Source organism: Palaemon carinicauda, chromosome 8, assembly GCF_036898095.1.
Source record: "Palaemon carinicauda isolate YSFRI2023 chromosome 8, ASM3689809v2, whole genome shotgun sequence".
Classification (NCBI taxonomy): Eukaryota; Metazoa; Arthropoda; class Malacostraca; order Decapoda; family Palaemonidae; genus Palaemon; species Palaemon carinicauda.
The window spans coordinates 143,498,226-143,514,850 of NC_090732.1; the positions used below are offsets into that span (position 1 = coordinate 143,498,226).

The 16,625-nt window shown below is 42.2% G+C and overlaps 1 long non-coding RNA gene across 3 annotated transcripts in view; it reads left to right on the forward strand.

The window, feature by feature from the left end:
* The first annotated feature begins 7,408 nt into the window (after positions 1-7,408).
* The window catches only part of LOC137646007 (uncharacterized), a 124,149-nt gene continuing 114,932 nt past the window's right edge, over positions 7,409-16,625 (forward strand). The window contains exon 1 of one of the 3 annotated variants that reach the window (XR_011045375.1): positions 7,409-8,275. This is a non-coding gene — a long non-coding RNA (uncharacterized lncRNA). The remainder of the gene's footprint in view (positions 8,276-16,625) is intronic. The other 2 variants (XR_011045374.1, XR_011045373.1) reach the window with 2 other exon arrangements.

Consider the following 16,625-nt stretch of genomic DNA (forward strand, 5'->3'; position numbering starts at 1 on the left):
TGTCTCGCTAGAATAAATGTATGGAAATATATGATAATATGTTTGATGTACGAAGAGTGTATCGCTAAAATAAATGTATGGAAATATATAATAACATGTTTATATTTACCTTTATTCCTTTTTTTTAATGTAATTAGAAAGCCAATGATCTATTTAAGTCATTTCTAGATATGTTTAAATTAAGTGTTTATTGCTTAAACAAATGTATGAAATGTGTTTTATCTATGAGGGACGAATAATTCAGCAGTAGACCTCACGCTATAGTACGAACGGGAGGTAGACCTCACGCTATAGTGTGGTAGACCTCACGCTATAGTAGCACCCAATATTTTCTTGCAAGGAGTGCAGAGGCAGGATTTTGTACTAAATACTCAGATAAATCTTGCTGCTCTGAGGGAGGTTATATATACAACAATCCTACCTATTCTGGCTTGCTAAAAATTAATATTTAAAATGATTAATTAGCAATGGACTGGTACGATGGGCATACATCTTAAAATTAACAAACCTTAATTGGTATTGAGAAATATAAGATGCATTAATTCAGCAGTATTGGAATTTATATAAAATGTGCAGTTTAGGAATTTAATCTCGACCCATGTAGTTTAAGGAAAGAACCAACATACGCCGGGGTTACCACTAAGGCCATCTGTTGTGCGTATCTACGCTGTGACGTCACGAGCTTGGGGTGCGCCACTGTCAACAAGGTTAGGTTAGTCCTCCCTATGTTTCGTTAAAGAAAACTAGATGTAGGAGAGAATGTTTAAGGGGTAGCTATAGTATTAGTAGAAGAGAGCTAAAAATACGATTAAAAGAAGAAGAGTGAAGACAATTCTTCACAAATTTACATATTTTGCAAGTCATTCTTCGTAGAGATTACTGTACGTCACGTGGAAATAACTAAACCATCCAATGAAACCTCAAAAACTATACACTTACATTCTTAACGTAACCTTTTCTGATGAATCCTTGATCCACTGTACATACAAGTTTCCTGGACTAAGATTTGACTCCCGGTCGGTCAGGAGCTATTGTCTTTTTGTGATTTCGCTTGGGGCTCTGATCCCAAGGTCGTTAAGAGAATCCAGACATTAATGTATCAAAAATATATGGCTTCTTTGAATATGAAAAACACGTCTTCCTTCGTGGCGGAGTGGTATGGTCACTGGCGTACGGATATCCTGGCGAGGGTTCAAATCACCGCTGGTCCGATATCATAGTCTTTGGGCGGTTCCGCCTTGGGCTCTGATCCCGAGGTTGTTAAGAGAATCCAGACTTTAATGTATTAATATACATGGCTTATTTGAAAAATGAAAGAAACACGTTTAAATGTGCAAAAAAATTATATATATATATATATATATATATATATATATATATATATATATATATATATATATATATCAGTTTGATAAACGAATAAGTAAATAAATGAACCTAAAGAAATAATAAATAATCAAATAAAGATGAATCAATAAGAGTAGATAGATATAGATGTAGGTAACCAAAATTCTTCCTCTCTCCCACTGTTCTATATTAAGGGGTTGGTTGGAGGCTTGGTTAATGATTTGTTATTAAGGGGTTGGTTGGAGGCATGGTTGATGATTTGTTATTAAGGGGTTGGTTGGAGGCATGGTTGATGATTTGTTATTAAGGGGTTGGTTGGAGGCATGGTTAATGATTTGTTATTAAGGGGTTGGTTGGAGGCTTGGTTAATGATTTGTTATTAAGGGGTTGGTTGGAGGCTTGGTTAATGATTTGTTATTAAGGGCTTGGTTGGAGGCATGGTTGATGATTTGTTATTAAGGGGTTGGTTGGAGGCTTGGTTAATGATTTGTTATTAAGGGGTTGGTTGGAGGCATGGTTAATGATTTGTTATTAAGGGGTTGGTTGGAGGCTTGGTTAATGATTTGTTATTAAGGGGTTGGTTGGAGGCATGGTTAATGATTTGTTATTAAGGGGTTGGTTGGAGGCATGGTTGATGATTTGTTATTAAGGGGTTGGTTGGAGGCTTGGTTAATGATTTGTTATTAAGGGGTTGGTTGGAGGCATGGTTAATGATTTGTTATTAAGGGGTTGGTTGGAGGCATGGTTGATGATTTGTTATTAAGGGGTTGGTTGGAGGCATGGTTAATGATTTGTTATTAAGGGGTTGGTTGGAGGCTTGGTTAATGATTTGTTATTAAGGGGTTGGTTGGAGGCATGGTTGATGATTTGTTATTAAGGGGTTGGTTGGAGGCATGGTTGATGATTTGTTATTAAGGGGTTGGTTGGAGGCATGGTTAATGATTTGTTATTAAGGGGTTGGTTGGAGGCATGGTTAATGATTTGTTATTAAGGGGTTGGTTGGAGGCATGGTTAATGATTTGTTATTAAGGGGTTGGTTGGAGGCATGGTTAATGATTTGTTATTAAGGGGTTGGTTGGAGGCATGGTTAATGATTTGTCAGAGAGATTTTATGATCCCACGCCTTTACAGTCATCAACCATAGTCCAACTGTAAGGTGACACTCTCCACAGCTATTGGTAGTGGGCATAGTCTTTTGCTAAAAAGCAAGATTGCATTGCAGCAGCTGTTCTTTTAGTCGCTTTCTACGACACTCGGTGACTCGGGACGTATGGTGGTAGTAGTCTTACATCCCTACCACAGGACTGTAGGTAACCAAAAGTGACAAATGTAAAATTACTTCACATATTACCATCAGAACACTATAAAATTTATGTAATTCCGTTTGCTTTTTATCAATAATTATTAATTGGTAACAACTACTCTTCACCCTATGGAGAGATATGTTGTTATTGGCAACATCATTATTCTCCTGCCTCTGTTGAAGATGACCTCGAATAACTTTCATGAATAACAAATATGGTGCTTTTGCAGCTGTTAGTTGTTCATTGTCCACGAAAAATAACATAATTCTTAATAGTTTTTATTAGATTTATAGCAAAGATGTGCAGAATAATATCAGATTTTGTTCATAAAATACTCGAAATATGAAGGTTTGTAAAACTTCAATGGTCAGATTCAAGTAAATTAATTAAAGACTGGTAAAGAATGCTACAAAAATTATCATTGAAATCCTCCAATATTAAGGTAAAGTTAAATATGCTTAAACGCAAAGAAAATCTTAAGAGAAAATAAACAGATGATGTGTTTGATCTATGCAAAGGAAAAGATAATTCAGAATATCTTATTTTTATGCTCAAAATGAGGAAAGTTAAAGGAACAAGATATAAGCGTATGTGTGTTGTAAAATCCTAGCAGGAAACTGTTGGTATACATAAGTAGGACAATGTATCTAAAAGACGAGTTTAAGGATGCCAAACTTATCACAATGAATTGCCAAAACTGACGATAACAAGGTATCATCCCGACTAATTTTAAGGGAGAATGGTATAAGGTTAAAGCTTGAAATTTTCATTATGAATTTTGTTTATGGACATAGGAAAAGGTTCACTTACAAGTTTAGAAGTTTTTCCCTTTGTAATAGAGTGCCTGCAAACTTATTTTGCGGAGTGGGTAGTTTAGAACCAGGAACCTTTATACGCTCTACATCTTCCATGTTTTTTTTTTTTTCATATTATTTACCAGTATATGGCCATTTTATCTCTAACTGTCATGACATACTTTAATTAAAATTCTTATGTATAAGGTACGCCTCTTCTACATTTTTGCTATTATCAGACAATCGTCTGTAAAGAGTAGTTTTTATTATTTACGACCTTTAATAACGTAAGTGGAAGCGTGCAATAAGACTATTTATTATTATTTATAATTTTATTAAAAGCATTAACTAATTCAAATTAGTTAAATGTTTTGTAATATTATATATATCAAAATTCTGTGGTCAATTAGAAAGGAGTGAATATAAGAAAATCAGTGAATCTAAACATGCCCGATGGTTCTGTGGTAGGTGCAGGGGGGATTTCAAAAACTTGAAGGCAGAAAACAAGAAACTTAGGAAACAGTATGATGAGCTCAGGGATAATTTCATAGGGCTGCAGGATACGGTAGATGAGTTAAAAAAAGGAGATTAGGTCCTTGGTGGATAATAATATGATAGGAACAGGTGGGCTGACAAGAGAAGAAGTTAGGGAGGAAGTCAGGGCAGAGATGATAGAAATAAGGGAAAAGGAGAAAAAGAAAAACAATATAGTAATTTTCAATATAAAAGAAAGTACAAAAGTTGATAATAATGAAAAGCTGAGAGATGATCTTGATATATGTGGGAGTTTGATCAATGTCGAGTTAGGAATGAATGATGTGGAAATTGAAGAAGTGGGTAGGTTAGGCAAACCAAGGGAAGAGAGAGAGGAACAAGGACAAAGGCAAAAACCAAGGCCCCTGCTAGTTAAGCTTAAAAGCACTAAGGAAAAATGGGGAATAATTGCAAGGGGCAAACACCTCAGGAAATCAACAAAAGAGGAGTTGAGACAAGTTTTCATTGCACCTGACCTCACTTTTAGGGAAAGGGAAAAAGAAAGGAAGTTGCTAGAGGAATTGAGAGAGAAAAAAGAAAATTGAGAGCAGGGGTGGTACATAAAGAGAGGAGAACTAGTAAGAAACGACAATTTTCGCCAAGAAGCAACCACAAGCAGAGCGAATTAGGAAAGGTATAAATTTAGACAAAAAAGTTAGCCAATGTATAAAAATATGCCTGTTAAATATCCAAGCACTAACCAAGCAGAAATTAATAGAAATAGAAAACGAGATGAACGCAAATAAAATTCATATATTTTGTTTGACAGAAACGCACCAAAAAATAGATAAAATACAGCTGAGTAAAGGTCTGTTAAAGTTAGAAAAAAGAAGGGATTTTAAAGACAAAAAGGGTGGAGGGTTAATGTTAATTCTTAAAAACAATAATATCACTGAAGCAGAGGAAATAGAAACAAAACATAGTGATATAATAATGGTACAATGCAAAATCCACAACTTAGTATTCCTGATAATACTGGTATATTTCGCAGCAGGAAATACAGAAGAAGATAGAAAAAGAGATCAAGAATTGAAAGCGGAATGTGAAAAATTAATACAAAAAGCAGGAGAAACAACTCCTTTGCTAGTTATGGGGGATTTTAACGGTCACGTGGGATTTCTTGGGCACCAACAAGTAGACAGAAATGGGGAAATAGTGCTAGATTGGATGGGTAACCACAACCTAACACTATTAAATGGAGATGAAAGGTGCTCAGGACTATACACGTGGCACAGACAAGATCAGCATAGTGCTATTGATTTTGTACTTGCAAATAATATGCTATACAAACATTTTAAATGTATGGAAATAGATGAAGATAAAACAGTATTAGACATATCAGATCACAACCTAATAACAGTAGAATTGGAAGTAAAAACAAATAGCGAAAATAATTACAATAAAGGGAAGTGGGAAGAAATTACATATTATAGCAGTGACGCAAAAGATGTAGACGAATATGTGAAATCTATAGAGAGAAAACTTGTCAGCAAGGATGTAAAAAACATTGAAGAGCTAAACATAATAATGGCAGAAATGAAACAAGAACATTTGGCTAAAACATATAGGAGAAGGGTAACAAATGAAGGGAAGACCAAAGAACAACCTTGGGTAACCGAGGAAATAAGAAGAAAGATTAAGGAAAGAAAGGAACTTAATAGAAAAAAGAGAATTGAAAAAGATATTAGGATAAAAAGAGAATTAGAAGAAAAATACAATCATAAGAAGAAAGAAGTACAAATACTGGTGAAAGAGAGCATAACGTTATATGAGAAAAAGAAGACCAGGGAGATAAGAGATGATAAAAACAATAAACTATGGGAAAACATAAACAAATTAAGAAATAGCAAAGAAATAAAAAGCGAGGCAATACAATTATATGGAGATAGAGGAAATAAACTATCAGATGAAGAGGCTAAAGAAGAATTAGTAAAATTTTGGAAAACAGTCTACAACACTCATGAAAATAGAATAACTGAGATCTGGAATGAGGAGAAGGAGAGCCAATACCTGGATAATTTGAGAAGTGAAAATGACATTATAACTGTAAATGAATATATTATACCTGAACATTTAAGGGAGCATTACGATGCTGTATTTAATGTCGAAGGAATAATTAAACCCATGCCCGCCGCTGAAATGAGTAAAGGTAAATTAGAAAAATGCTTAAAACGTCTAAAGAAAGGTAAAGCAGCTGGCCCAGATGGACTAAAGCCAGACTACTACAAAGCAATGATGATGAGTGATATATGCAAGAATACACTAGTGAACTGCTACAAAGAGGAACTAGCCAGCAAAGAAAAACCCAAAAGCTGGAAAGAATCCAGAACAAAAATGTTAAAAAAGAAAAACAAGCCAACAGCAAAGGAATTGAGACCTATAGCTCTCACAAATGTATCATATAAAATATACATGGCTTTTATCAAGGATGAAATAGAAGGGCATTTAAAAAGTAATAATGCCATAGAGGATAGTCAAGCGGGATTTACAGAAGGAGGAAGGATTGAGGATAATATTTTCATCTTACAATACATGGTCGAAGAAACTTTCAAAAATAAGAAAAAACTCATAGTGGCCTCTTTAGATTTCAAAAAAGCTTTCGATTCCATAAAAAGGGAAGCACTGATAGAAACATTAAAGCAATATAAAGTACATACTAGTATAATTAACTCTATAGCTGAAGTATATGTGGGAGACTCGACTACGTTAGACATAGGGGAAAGAGTAGAACAAAAATTGAGCGTAAGTAGTGGAATAAAGCAAGGCTGTACTGCCTCTACAACATTATTCAAATTAATTACTTATCAGATAATAAAACAAGTAGAAAAGGAAGGTAATGGTTTTAAAAATGATATTATAAAGCTAGTAGTATTATTTTTTGCTGATGATGTCCTAGTGCTTGCTGAGAATATAGAGGATGCTGAATTAAACATAAGGAAAGTGATAGATATAGGAAAGCAGTGTGGTTTAGACATAAACAGAGACAAAAGTAGCGTACTTATATATAATATGAAGGAGAAACCAGATAATATAGAGGGAATAAGAGTAGTAAGCAATATTAAATACCTAGGTATCAAGGTAGATGATAGTAGGAATATGTTCAAAACACAGAAAAGTGAAATGATAGTTAAGGCGCAAAAGCTAGCTAATCTTACATATTCGATCATAGAAAAAAGTTGTAATAAGATACTGATAGGGAAAACATACTGGAAAAGTGTAGCACTACCTTCTATATTATATGGAACAAATGTGATTAACTTAACGGAAACGGAAATAGAAAAGTTGCAGAGAATAGAGAATGGAGTGTATAGAAGGATGTTAGGGGGTGTAAAGAATACAGCAATTGTAGCCTTGAGAGGGGATGTAGGAGCATCTGCTATGTAAACAAGGGTAATGGATGGTAAGCTGAGGTACCTTAATAGCATTTTTAAGGGAGAAAAGGACCTACTAACAGCAATAGTCAATGATATGGAAGAAAAAGAGAGGAAGTGGTGGATGCATGTGAAGAAGTATGCTGAAGAATGTGGGATGGCGATGAGAGAAGTCAAGAGATGTACGAAAGAGGACATAAAGAAGAGAACAAGAGAATGGGACACAAGCAAATGGAAGAGTGAAATGGAGTGTAAGGAGAGTTTAATTTTGTATAAAAACTGGAAAAGTGAAATCAAGGAAGAGGAAGTGTATGACAATACATTTTCGTCAATTTTATTATTTAGAGCAAGGACAAACTCATTGGGCTTGAATATAAGAAACAGACACCAAGATGGAAATATAAACTGTGTATTCTGTGATGTAGAAGAAAATGCTAACCACTTTATATTATATTGTCCACAGTTTAGTGATATAAGAATAAAAGCAATTGAGCTTCAACAACCATACGAAGAAGATAGTGCACAAACAGTTGGAAAATTCCTTTTTTGTGAAGAGAATATTGAAAATAAGAAAAGTATACTACAACAAATGTGGATGAAAAGAGAAAAACTAGTGAAAATAAGGAACACACAAAACTAAAAGACACAGAGGCGCCGTTGTAAAGGCTATGCCTCACCCCAGAACCTGAACCTGAACCTGAGATCCAAATCTAAGGAAGGTAAGTTGTCTTCCAAATACTACCAGCAATTGGCAAAAACATACATTTCCTTATTATAAGACATTCTTTAAAATGTCTGAAGAGGTTCACATTGAAACGGACGCCCAAAGAGAGTTGACTAATTTGGATTACGACGAAAAGACGAAGAAAGGTGAACTTTGCGTTAAAGTGATTTGCCTTGGGGATAGTGCTGTCGGGAAATCCAAGTAAGTTTGGTTACTTTAAGTTATTTTGAGTCGAATGCATATGAACTCAAAAATAGTAGTTATAGAATATGTTATTTAATAATAGCCTTTAGTGTTTATGGATTGCTCCTTGGTCATATGCAAGGGTTAAGTGGACATAGAGCATGTCATAGCCCATTTTCGGTATTATTTTACTGTACTACAGGGTATATGATACTATAATTTCTAGCCAATTACACGAATCATATATCTCTCCTACTCGTTATCTTGTATTTTATGTATTTTTTTTTACTATGATTATTAAGGCAAACCACTCGTTTTTTGAGTTTTGGATAACCTCCTCATATAGAGACAATTAGGCCTATGGTGGATCTTTGTGGAAAACCAGGGTTTTTGGGCTCAAGCCATGGCGTCCTGATGGAAGGTTCCTTTTTGGTAGCTTCCTTGGGTATATCACTACTAAATATTCCCAGAGAATTTAACCACAGGTTTCCCTTTTAAGACATCGTATATCAACAGGGGACGCATGTATTAACGCACCACATAGCTATCTACACCCCAAACAGAGTTAACACTTCGGTGTGTAGGGGCGGAGAATAGCTGGGGAGCCGTTCCACAGCTAATCTCGTTCGTGGCTACTTTTGGTACTCGAGACGTAAACAAACGGGCGCCATTGCTAAATGACGTCACGTCCGTTGCCATCCTTCTGCTAGTAGCTTGCCATACTTAGACGGATTTTCCCTACGCTCTTTTCATCAACCTGCATCTTCGTCATGTCGCTACCTTCGGCCTCGCCTTCTTCTGGAAAGTTGAGTACAAGGTTCCAGTATTGTTTAATTAAGCTCTGACCATAAAGTAAATTTTACTTTTCGAGATATTTGATGTTTTGTGGCAGAGCTGTGCCTCGACCGGACCCGCCATTTTATGGCGTCGCTGTTGTTTGCATGCCTTATTTAGTTAGCCTCAACAGCGTTTTTTCCGGCCTCTTTAACTAATCGATACTATTAGTTATTTAGTCTTTATAGCTAGGAACTTTTATATCGTGTTTTGACGCTTTTTTATCGGTCATCGACTGACCCCATACCAGTTGGCTACTATAGCCCCTAGGCCAGAGCGCCTATATCAGTGTTCATGCATGATATTTATCAGTGATCCTAGGTTAATTATGAAGATAGTGGCATTATTTTACAATACTTTTGACTGTGATGCAAGTGTTTTTGCCTTCAGGGACCATATAAGGGACAGGTTAGATAGTGAGTCTTTCTAACCTAACCTACACGTAGGACCCCTATATGCTTCCTTCATCCCCTGCCTTAGGGCATCCCCTCTGCGTAACCTTGCTCCTTCTACCACGTAAGGGGATCAAGCTCTTATCAGAGTATTATATCGCTTCTCTGTCCTCCCTAAGGGAATGTTCCCCCCTTAGGGTTGCGTCCGAGAATGAGGAACGACTAGTCCTTCCTCTATTGCTGGGGTTAGGTCTCCGACCATCCCTGCAATAGCGATACGTCTTCCATCCTTCCTAGTTCAGGATGTAACATCCCTGCTCTAGGTTAGGTTTTGGAGGGGTTAGTTGTGTACCTTGCTGAAACGATACTCATGCACCGTTTTCAGACAAGCTGCCTTACCTTAGGCTAGGGAGTGTCCTCCCTTCCTCGGTGGCCGCTCTGGTACAGAACCTCCTCCACAGAAGACCCTTCTCTTCTCCCCTCCCCACCCATCTCTTGTATGGCCTAGCCTATACTTAGGTTAGTCTATACACATCTGTCCCCTGTCCTACAACTCCTCCTTAGGGTGGAGTGTTAGGGCTACCTTGAGCTCCTATGTGCAGTCCGCTCTGGTACATATACCCTTTATAATGTCCTATGGGGTTAGCCACTGGATGCGTTCTGTCTGCAGGGGTCCCCCTCCCCCCCCCCCCCCCCCTCTTGGGTGTTCCCTAGCCCTCCCTTGGGCTACCTTAGCTCCCGGTTCTCTGCGGCCCCTGCTTCTGGGTGATAGGGCTAGTCTCTATCATGGGTACACCCTCTCAGGTGGGATGTCTTGGGGTCCGTGGCCGGACCCCCTACATCCCTCCTTCTGTCTCTTTCACTATCCGGGTGCCGGTCCCTTGCCGCCTCCACTGTCGGCGATACCCACCTCCTACCTTGGTGACTTATCCCTTACCCTCTGGGCCGCCAGTCCTCCGTGTGCCGGGGGACTGCCGCCTGCCACCGGCTTCCAGCCGATGGCCTCCCCTCCTTCCTCATAGCTTTGGTCGTCCGTCCACCGGCCTGCCCCCGGAGTGCCGGCATCCGCTGCCGGCAGTTCGGTTCTGCTATAACCACCCTTGTCCCTGTCACCAAGCCCGCTACCTACGGCTGCCGGAGCCGCCGCTCCCTGCCGGCGGCGGCCACCCTGGTATTGCTCTTGACTTCTATATTGTCTTCCCTAATGCCAGAAACTCTGCTGGAGCTGCCTCCGGCGTGCCGGCGGTCTGCCGGGACCTTCCGGAGGCGTCAAGACGACTTGCACCCCCTTCTACTAGCTATCATCTGATATTGATAGCCCTACACTGCAACCAGATAACTTGTTTACGTAAATGGATCGGTATTTTATTACCGTTCTATTAGTAATCATGCTGTCTTCTTGCATATCACAGATTTCCAGCATGCTGTGTGTATCTAGCACGGCTGGTTGCCGGAAACCGTTACCCTATGGGATCTTCTAGTCCCCAATTCTGGAACTGAGTGGCCTCAGTCCTAGCCTTATATCCTTGACAATTTCCAATAGAATTCCCACTGCCCTACGGGCGTCCTATGTTGAATTCTATCTTGTGCCTTCGGTCACATCGGATTGTCCATGGATGAAGGTTACGGTAACCAGCTGGGCAAGATACACAGAGTATGTACCTATCCTCCTCTCTCAGCCCATCCTCTGTGCATCACACCTATTGTCAAGTTAAAATTAATGATTGATATTTAACTTTAGTTTAAGAGTCATTCTTATGACCCCCCATACTCATGTTCTCTTTCTTTTACAGGAGGAGCAGATGAAGTGTGACCACGGCTTCTGTGCAGTGAAGCGCCCGCACTTCTATGGGCATACGGCGTGTAGGACCCACTCCCCTTGTGCCAACAAGAAAGGGGATCTGAAGTTCTGGGACCCGCAGAACTGTATGGTCTGCCAGGATCGCCTGGTCGATGCGTTTCATAACCCTCCCTCAGCGGAGATCAGGGATGCTTCTCGGGATAAGCTACGCAAGTGGGTGCGTGGCTTCCAGAAGAACGCCACTGGACCATACCTTGCCACTGAAGATATGAGGTCCTTATTGTTCCCAAAGGCCTCCCCTGATTCTGTGGTACCCAAAGATCAGATCCCCACCGTCCAGATCACGGTGGAACCCGACGTAGTCATGGCCCAGTCCATGCACGAGTTTCGCCTGGATTCCGAAAACGATGAACACATGTCGGATATTTCGGAGGACACGGAGAAGACCCTCATGGCCCAAGGCGCGGAAGATGAAGAGGACCAGGTGGAATACACCGAGTCGGAGCAGGAGGTCGCTCCGCCTTCCATCACCGCCCCTACTCCTACACCGACGGAAGTGTCTCTCCCGTCTACCTCCGCTACCCCGGAACCCATCCCATCCGCCCAAGAGATGTTCCGGATGATTAAAGCCCTTATGGAAGAGAAACTTCAAGTGACTCATGAGTTCATCAGGTCCATGGGAGGGTCCAAAGAGCCGAAGAAGATCTCGGTTAAGGACCTCCCTGCATGCTCACATGCCAACCCCTGGAGGTATGCCGAGCATATGGTTATCGCGACCGGCAGGATCTTTATCAGCGATAAGATCGGCACGGTCCCCCTGGAAGAAGTGGAGTTCTTCCCGAACTTAGAGGCTTACCCGGACTGTTACGTCCGGCTTCGTTCTGAACCTGCCTCTAAAGAAGAGACCGAACCCAAGGAGGTGATAGTGTTCGATCTCTCGAAGGCTCAGGCTATGCTAGCCACCGCGTTCAAAAGTAGAGGTTTTACCTGCTCTAAGCTTCCGGCCCTGAGCAAGAAGCACCCTACTTACGTCGCACCCGACGACGCAGTCCTTCCCTTCACGGAAAAGGCCTTCGCTGCGTGCCACAAGGCTGTGGAAGAAGGAAAACCCTGCCCTGCACTGGAGGAGTGCAGACCCTTCTCCATGGTAACTCCCCCTGACGCTCGACACTGGAAGGATATCCAGCATACCTTCGTGGTGGGAAAGTTAGATCCTGACGTAGCCGGACGTCAGTTTAACGAGGACCTCCCGAAACTCAACGACCATCTCCTTCGTCGGGAACAAGACACGAAGGAAAGGCTCGCAGCATCCATGTCCCTCCAGGTACAACTTGATGTCATGGCTGGTGACACCAGAGCCCCCGACCACTACATGGTACTCACCAAATCGCACCTGGCGACTCTGGTGAAGGACTTGTACCACTTCATGAAGGCTCGGAGAGCCTGTCGAGAATTTGTGTTCTTAAGTGCCACTGTGAAACACGAACCCCGGAGGCTGATTTCCTCCAACATCTGGGGTAAACACCTCTTCCCCTCCGATCTTGTGAAAGAGATCACTAACAAGGCTGCCACTGAGAATAGGAACCTTCTCAACAAGTGGGGGCATGTCAAAAAAGAGGAAATCCTCTCAGGACGATGGCCCTCAACCTAAGAGGAAATCCTCCAAGCAAAACCCCCAGCAACGTCAACAGTGACGACAGTTTCCGGGACCCGCTGCTCCCCAAGTGGCTGCTCAGCCACAACAGACCTTTCAGTTGGTCACCCAACCGGTTTTTTCCCAGTCACCGGTTTTCACCCCTGCCTTTGAGCAACGGACAACTACCTTTCGTCCCAAAGGTAGAGGCTCAAACAGGGGTGCAAGCAGAGATGCATCTCGCCGCCCCTCCAGAGGCAGAGGAGGAAAGGGAGCTAGCGGCCGAGGCAGTAAGCCCTTGGGACACCAGAAGCAATGAAGTGCTTCCGGTGGGAGGAAGACTCTGCCAATTCCAGGATCGTTGGACCTTCGATCCCTGGGCACACAGCATCGTCAAGAAAGGTCTAGGCTGGAGTTGGACTCAACCACCCCCAACCTTCCAGCAATTCTTCCAACGATCAACCCCCCTTCTGGAAGAATATGTCCTAGATCTCTTGAACAAGAAGGTGATAAGGAGGGTAAAGTCAACCAGGTTCCAAGGGAGACTTTTGCGTCCCCAAGAAAGACTCCGACAAACTCAGTCATTCTGGACTTATCCCCCCTCAACAAGTTCATAGCGAACGACAAGTTCAAGATGCTGACTCTTCAACAGATAAGGACCCTTCTGCCTCGAGGTTCTTACACGGTCTCCATAGACCTGGCGGATGCCTACTGGCACGTTCCAATGAACCATCACGCTTCCTCCTACCTAGGATTTCGACTCCAAAGGAAAAGCTACGCCTTCAGGGCCATGCCCTTCGGCCTCAACGTGGCCCCTCGGTTCTTCACAAAGCTGGTGGACGCCATAGTACAACAGCTCCGCCTCCGAGACATCCAGGTGATGGCCTACCTCGACGATTGGCTAGTCTGGGCTCCATCGCCCGAAGATTGTTTAAAATCCTGCAGCAAAGTCACCCAGTACCTAGAACACCTGGGATTCAAGATAAACATGAAGAAATCTCACCTCTCTCCAGCTCAGAAGTTCCAATGGTTAGGAATCCAGTGGAACCTTCAGTCACACTGCCTTTCCATCCCCCAGAAGAAAAGGAAGGAAATAGCAGGGTCTGTCAAGCGACTACTGAAATCCAAGCGGATCTCAAGACGCCAGCAGGAACGAGTTCTAGGCTCTCTACAGTTCGCCTCAGTGACAAACCCGGTGCTTCGTGCACAGCTAAAGGATGCCGCGGGAGTCTGGAGACGTTCTGCATCCATCGCTCGAAGAGACCTCAAGAGACGGCTCCCAAACAGACTTCGACTTCTCCTCAAGCCGTGGTCGGAAGCAAAGGCCCTGAAAAGGTCCATCCCTCTTCAACACCCACCTCCATCACTCAACATCCACACGGACGCTTCGCTGGAGGGTTGGGAGGTCACTCCCACCAAAAACAGGCTCAAGGCACGTGGTCTCCACTATTCAAGACGTTTCACATCAACATCTTGGAGGCCATGGCGGTCCTTCTAACACTGAAGAAACTCTCCCCGCCTCCCTCGATCCATATTCGTCTAACCCTAGACAACTCGGTGGTAGTTCGATGTCTGAATCGCCAAGGCTCAAGATCGCCCCAGATAAATCAGGTGCTTCTAACAATCTTCCGTCTGGCAGAGAGGAAGAAGTGGCACCTAGCCTATCTGCAGTTCACCTACAAGGATTCCGCAACGTGACGGCGGACGCTCTATCTCGGACAAGCCCAATAGAGTCGGAATGGTCTCTAGACGCAAGATCATTCTCCTTCATCTCCCACCAAGTCCCGGAACTTCAGATCGATCTCTTCGCAACGAGCGACAACAATCAACTTCCTCGATATGTTGCCCTGTATGAGGACCCCAAGGCATAGGCAGTGGATGCTATGTCCCTGGATTGGAACAGATGGTCCAAGATCTACCTGTTCCCTCCCACCAACCTTCTGCTGAAAGTCCTCTCCAAGCTGAGAACCTTCAAAGGGACAGCGGCCCTAGTGGCTCCCAAGTGGCCCCGGAGCAACTGGTACCCCCTGGTCCTGGAGCTGCAGCCCACGCTGATCCCTCTCCCGGGTCCAGTTCTCTCCCAGCAAGTACAGAAGTCGACTGTCTTCGCTTCATCATCGAAAATCAAGGACCTTCATCTCATGATTTTCTCTCCCTAGCCGCGAAGAAGAGATTTGGGATCTCGAAGAAAAGTCTAGACTTCCTCGAGGAATACAAGACCGAATCCACAAGACGGCAATACGAATCATCTTGGAGAAAATGGGTCTCTTTCGTCAAGGCAAAAAATCCTACGGAAATCACCATTGATTTTTGCATGTCCTCCTTTATTCACCTTCATGGTCAGGGCTTAGCAGCCAATACGATTTCTACTTGCAAATCGGCCTTGACTAGACCACTGTTGTATGCCTTCCAAATTGATCTGTCCAGCAACATCTTCAATAAACTGCCGAAAGCATGCGCTCGTCTTCGCCCAGCACCCCCACCGAAACCGATCTCCTGGTCATTGGACAAGGTGCTCCATTTCGCCTCCAACTTGGATAATGATTCATGCCCTCTCAAGGATCTGACTCGGAAAGTTATATTTCTCTTTGCTCTTGCTTCAGGAGCCCGAGTCAGCGAAATAGTGGCATTATCAAGAGAAGAGGGTCATATCCTGTTTACTGATTCAGGAGACCTTACCCTCTCCCCGGATCCGACGTTTCTCGCCAAAAACTAATTACCCACCAAAAGATAGGGCCCTTGGAGAATATGCCCCCTGAAGGAAGATGCCTCTCTATGCCCAGTAGAGAGCCTCAAGGTCTATCTTCGCAGAACTTCGGACTTTGGTGGAGGCCAACTCTTCAAAGGAGAAACATCGGGCAGCGACCTGTCACTGAAACAACTAAGAGCGAAAATCACCTACTTCATTCGCAGAGCGGATCCTGACAGTACACCCGCCGGTCACGATCTTAGAAAAGTTGCATCGTCTCTGAATTTCTTTCAGAGTATGGACTTCGAAAGCCTTGAAAGTTTCATAGGCTGGAAGTCCTCGCGTGTTTTCTTCAAACATTATGCGAAACAAGTGCACGAAGTCAAACATTTTGTGGTAGCCGCAGGTAGTGTTATGAAACCTGCACCTAACTCTGCATAGAACAGCGAGTTAATTGGGACTCTAACTCTTCGGGTGCCTATGTTGACCCTCGAGAGATACGTAGTGATGTCGAAAACACTTAGTGCTTTCTTATAACTGTTCTTATCCCAGGTGAAATGTCATAGTCGTCACACGAGTGCCGCATGCCTAGAGCATGATGTGTTTTAATTAAAGACTGACGTTCCTCAAGAACGAGTGCCTACTAATAAATTTGAAATTCCCTTTCAGATTCAAGAGCAAGTCTTTATTACTATGTACATTATAATTTGTTGTAAATTAACTTTACATATTGCAATTCATTTCAATTTTCTGCAATTGTGAAATAAAATTCTTATTTTATTACTTGTGCGTCTCAATCCGCTCCTACTTATACTATGAAATACATGTCTGTCATAGTTTTATTATCCCCTTCCTTATGGTTAATGAAGATACTAAGGTCTCAACCCTTATTATATATTCACCTATGCAATGTAATATTCCAATACGAATACTTACTCTTTATACCTTAGAGACGAGACTATTCTCCTCTACATACAGTGTCCAACCACCACTCGTCTACCTTTGAGAATGTTCCTATA